Below are 5,949 nucleotides of genomic sequence, written 5' to 3'. Positions count from 1 at the left end.
GTACAGCAATTAACCACTAGGAAGAATGTATGCAATGTGTTAATTATTGAAACTGTCCTACCAATTTGGTTTGAAACTGTCTCATTGCTATTTGTTTATTAATAAAATTATGGGGAAAAAAAAACATAATACCTCCCCTACTTGCTGGAGCTGTCCACTGTTTCAAGTCTCCTGATGCCCCAGGCAGGGGCTTCTTTGAGCAATTTGTATACGCCAAGCTCTTCCTTGAAGCCTGACTTTTCAACTTTGAGTTCTCTCCTCTTGAAATCCCATCCACCCAAATGTTCCATCCTGTTCTCCAATATCACCAAGATCCATGAGCTGGAAGCATGGTCTCTGGGGTGGTGACACTGAGAGGTAGTGAGACTTGAAGAAGTGAGACCTGGTGCGAGGCAGCAACGTGGCGAGGAGGGATTGATGTTTCTCTCACAGGACTGCCTTCTCTCTGTCACAAGGAACTCCCATGAGACCAGGTTCCTCTAAGAGCACCAGGAAATTCTCCGGAACAGTCTTGCTTCTGTGCTTGCACACATGCTCCTGCACGAGGCCAGCTAGCTGTCTCCTGATGCCCTGTTCACTGCAGTGTGGCTGGGATGCATCACCAGGGTGCCAGCACTATGCTGCTTGGATCCTGTAACCACCAGGAGTGTGAGCCACATAGTCGTCGTTAGTTCATGAAGTGCCTATTCTTGGTATTATTACAAAATGGACCAAGATATTCTCTAGCCACTTTGTGTTTTTACTTCATTCTCTGTCTCCATTCCTAGACTGTAAAGTGCATGAGAGTAGGTACTTTATAGACTGTTTTATTCCCAGCACCTACTAGGGAGTACTAAATGCTCACTAAAAATGGTTCCATGAGTGCTTGCTGGTGACTCTTAAAAATGTAACTTCAACAGAGACTTCACTGAAGTCCAAATTCATTTGTGTATTCCCTCTTCAATCATATTCAAGCCCAGTCTTGACTACTTGTAGTTCCTTCTTTATCCTCACCGCAGAACATGAGTAAGGCTAGCTACTCATTGCTCAGGCTGTCACTGATGATCACTCCCTCTTTCTCTTCCTCACATGGACCCCATCTATCATGCAGTCCTGTGAGTACCACTTCCAGATGAGATCTAGAATCTTCTTGCAGCTTTACCTTACACTCTTACCTCATGAGCCACCATGATTTCTACAAAGTACTTGTCTTCTAACTAGTGTTCCTAGCCACAACTTTCCATCACATACAATCCAAAATTTTGTTTCGAATCTACATCCAGTGATTGTATATCTAGGTTTATATAGTGATCTGTCTGTCTGTCTCTGTCTCTCTGTCTCTGTCTCTGTCTCTGTCTCTCTTTCTCTTTCTCTTTCTCTCTCTCTCTCTCCGTCTCTCTCTCTCCCTCCCTCCATCCCTCCCTCCCTCCATCCTACAACCCCCAGCGTGGTCTGTCCTTATCTTCTTTTTTAGCCTTATCCCATCTACATCAGCTGTTTACCTCCGCCCTGGCTTTCTTCTCTTCTAGGGCATTCAGGATCTTTTCTTATGCTATTTTTCTATTAAGAAGTCTCTTCCTCCTCCTGCAATGGCTAGCCCACTCCCCTTCGGCCTTCAGGCTAGGCTTAAATGTCATCTTCCCAGAGAGGCCCTCAATAAATATAAGAAGCAGGTTCTTGCCCCACCACAATTAACAAGTTTTCCCATTCTCCACATGACTCTTTCCTGCACTAAAAGATAAGCTCTCAATCACAACTTCTAAGTCTGTGCTGCTGTGTGATGTGATCCTGGCATAATGTATAGGATGTTATACAAATTATTATGAACCACTGGAAGGAAGGCACACATGCAGGCAGGCAAGAAAGAAAGAAAGAAAGAAGGAAGGAAGGAAGGAAGGAAGGAAGGAAGGAAGGAAGGAAGGAAGGAAGGAAGGAAGGAAAAATCCAGGCAAGAAAACAAGTGGAAAAAAAAGAGGAAAGAAGAAGAAAAAGGATGAGGGGAGAAAGAAGGAAACTTTAAAGCAATTATAGGACCTTTTATGTTATATAACACATGTCCAGTTAAAGGTGTCTGTACAGAGGATTTAGCATGAATGAGTATTAATATGCTGGTTTTTAACATGCACCATACAAAACAGGTACAGCCATTTCTTAGCATCCATACTATTGGCTCCAAGTCCCCTTGCAGGCCCCAAAATGTAAGAATGATGATCACACCCCTGATGTAAAATGTCACGGGGGGGGGGGCAGGGAGATAGGGGGCCAGGGAGAGAGCTCAGTAGAATAAGCGCTTGCCTGGCAAGTGCAGGGTCCTGAGTTTAATCCCCAGTACTGCGAAAAAAAAAAAGACATAGCACTCACATATAGCCTATGCACATCCTCCTGTATAGCTGAAATCATCTCAAGCTTACTTACAATGCCTACTGCAATGTAAATACTTGTCTTACTGCATTTTTAGGGAATGGTGACAAGGAAAAAGTCTCTATGTGCCCATCACAAATGTGATTATTTTTCTAAGTAATTTTGATCTACAGTTCATGAAATCCAAAGTGCAGCTCTACTACTATTGTCCCTATTTTTGCCAAATAAGAAATGAAACTTGATGACATGAAATTATAGTTTACCCAGGTTACCTGGTTAGTAAATAGAAGAGTTAGGTATCTAACCCAGGTAAGGCTGGCTCCAGAGCATGGTTGTATTTAAAACACTGTTCGGTATGCCCTCGAAAGACACAATTCCCACTGGATTTATCTTTAATATTCAATATCTAGGCTACAGTAAACAATCAATAAGTGTTTGGTGATTGAAGGAGAGAGGAAAGAAAAACCGTCAGACTTCCCAACACTCACAAGGGAATCCAGGAAACTCCTTGGTAATTTGGCTGAAGTAACTATTCAGTCAACATTGAATCAAAGGTGAATTGAATTGAATTACCCCCAAGTAATAGAGCTAGATATATCTCCCGAACTGAAGACAGAAAACTCCCTTCTCTATGACTTTGCAACTTATCACTGTCAGGAAGGCTGAGCAGTGAGAGGAGGGGCCAAGCTGGCATGCACAGAAGAGTCTGGAGAATAATCAATTGAATTCAAACCACCATACATCATGGGCATTTAGAGCAGAAAGGACCTGGGAGAGCATCTGTTTCTCTTCCTTCGTTTCACAGAAGAAGAACCAAAAAAAAAAAAAAAAAAAAAAAAAAAAAAAAAGCCCAGCAGGGGGTACAGCTTCTCCAAGTCACTCAGGTTAGTGAGATATTAGGACTAGAGATGCTGGCATTTGTCCCTTTCTGCTCCATAAACTAGCCTGCTACTTGTGGAGTGCAGCTCTTAAATACCCAGCATCCAAAGTTAAAGCAGGAAAGGTTTCTTTAGCTCACAGCTTGTAGAGGTTTCTGTCCGTAATTGGCTGGTGCCGAGGTGGGGTGACTTCACAGAAGGGGGCAAGTCATGGTGGGCAGAAGACAGCAAAAGCAATGAGAGAGAGACAGAGACAAAGACAGAGGCAGAGAGGGGGACCGAGGCAGAGGAAAACAGAGACAGAAAGATAGAGAGACAGAGACAGAAAGGCAGAAACAGAGACAGAGACAGAAACAGAAACAGAGACAGAGACAGAGACAGAGACAGAAGCCTCTTTCTGTCCATTATAGTATATCCAGCCTACCAGGATTAGGACAGTGCCAATCAAATTAGTGGACTGACCCAGCAATTACCCACCTTTACTCACAGCATTGCACTACAAATCAATCACACACTCTAGATTCAGTGATCACCAAAAAAAATCTGTAGGACCACCTGAGGCTTTGAGGTTTTGTGTGTATGTGTGTGGGAGGGTACATCCAGACACAAATCATAACTGCCAAAGATGCTGCTTATGTCAATCTCTTTCTTTCTAAATAATTGTTAGATAGACATCCAAAGTCTTTTATTGGTTAATAAGCTTATTCACAACTTGCAATTGTTTTTTAATTAATGAATATTCTGTTGCCCTATTTAAAAAAAAACTACGCTTACATGATTTTGTTCAAATATTTGCTCAATTATAAGATAATTATTGATGCTTAGATCTAAAATGCCTGCTGATGCCTCATATGTTTGGAAGGTGAGCAGATTATGGGGCACTGTATTCATCCATTGGTGGATGTGTCGATGACTTCAAGGGCTAACTGTGTGGTCAAGAGTGGGGCCTGGCTGGAGAGGAGTCACGAGGGTGTGACCCAGACGGGTGTCTTCTGGCCCTGTCTCTTCCTACCACTTTCTGCTTCCTACACTGTGGATCGCTTTCTTCCACTACGGCATTCTATCATCCTGTTTCTGCCCTGAGCCACCTAGCCATGCAGTGAATCTGCTGAAACTGTGAGCCCAAATAGTGTCACAGAAAAATTAACAGTGATAATGGGATCATTGCTGTGAGTTACTCTGGCTTAGAAGTCTTTGAAACTCATTTGCTGGGCAAATTCAGAAAGCTTTGGAGTTATGGGATGAAGAAGCCCTAGATTTCTGTAAACAGAGTTTGATGGCTGATTTGGACTAAAGTTGAGCAGACCAGGATACTAACAGAAATATGAACTATAAAGGCCAGGGTCAGGAGGTTTGAGGTAAGAACAAGTACTCCACTGGCAGTTGGAAGAAAATTTGGCTTTCACTTTTCCCACATCCCAAGACACTCTAGTAGACTAAGACTGAGTAGGGTACAACATACAGGTGGTGGCATCCATCCGGCCATCTGTTTCTATCCTGAGCTAAAGTGAGAATCAGGAGCAAAAGCCTAGGCCAAAAGACACCAAACATTTTCAGGTTTGCATAAATGAAAGTCCTGTAAAGTTATGACAAAGAAAAAATGCTCAAAAGATTAGAATTAAAATGAATGCAAGTACCTAGCAAGAAGAAAATTAGGAAATGTGATTTAAAGGCATCTCATGGTAGAAGAGTAAACACTTTTTGAAAGACTTTACTTTGAGAAGAGAGCCCCAGGAAGCCCTACTCATGCAAAGCCGTAGAGAAGTGTATTCCCAAGTTCAGGCATGCAGGCATTCAGAGGCAACTCCAACCTTGGCCTGAAAGGACAAAGCTACTGCTGAAGCTAGTGGTAGACATTGATATCATCCATACAGTGCTGGTTTTACAAGCATGAAGAATGTAAGAGTCGTGGTATCAGAGGGGCTTCCAACATTAAAAAAAAAAAAAAAAGAAGAAGAAGAAGAAGAAGACTAAGGCCAGGCAAGCCCTTGAAAAGGCAAAGTGTAGTACTGTAAGAGTGAAGACAAAGATTCAGGTCAGACTCCAGGAAGTCAGAGATGCAAGCAACAGGGAACACAGTAAAAAAAAGCTGGAGCTGGTAAATAGGGCCAACCCAAGAGAAGCCACGTGAGCAGTGGAGAGCAGGGTCACAGGAGCTGTCCAGGCCCTTGGAGCCCACATCTCACCACAACCTGCTGCAGGTGTAGGTATGGAGATATAAGATTTAACATTTGCCCACTGGTTTTTGGTCATGTTTTGATCTGGATTCTTTCTATGCTGTTCCTCCATTTTGGAATGTGAATGTTGAACTGGTGTCATTGTATCTTAGAAGGACATAACTTCCTTATTTCATAGGGTCTTACAGTTCTGAGTTTGGCTCCTGTCTCAGAGAAGAGTGAGGTCTTGGATTTGTCAGCAATGCTGGAACTGTTAAGACTCTCAGCAACTCTTAGAGATGGAATAAATGTATTTTGCCAAATGAGATGGACATGAGCCACTTGGAGGGCAAGGGTAGAATATTATTATTTTAGATCTTAAATATCCCCCCAAAAGTCTCAGGTGTTTGGAAAGTAATTAGGTGGTGGAGGCCCTGTGGATTCATCCATGGAGGAGTTAATGAGCTGAATATGATTTCAGAGGTGGGACCTGGTTGGAGTGGTCATGAGGCATGAGATCTAGAAGATAACGTGTGTCAGCTTGCATGTGAGGAGTCCGCTTGTAAAGCCAGCAT

Source organism: Octodon degus, unplaced genomic scaffold (genome assembly GCF_000260255.1).
Source record: "Octodon degus isolate 3935 unplaced genomic scaffold, OctDeg1.0 scaffold00035, whole genome shotgun sequence".
NCBI lineage: Eukaryota > Metazoa > Chordata > Mammalia > Rodentia > Octodontidae > Octodon > Octodon degus.
Note: the sequence above shows the minus strand (reverse complement) of the source record.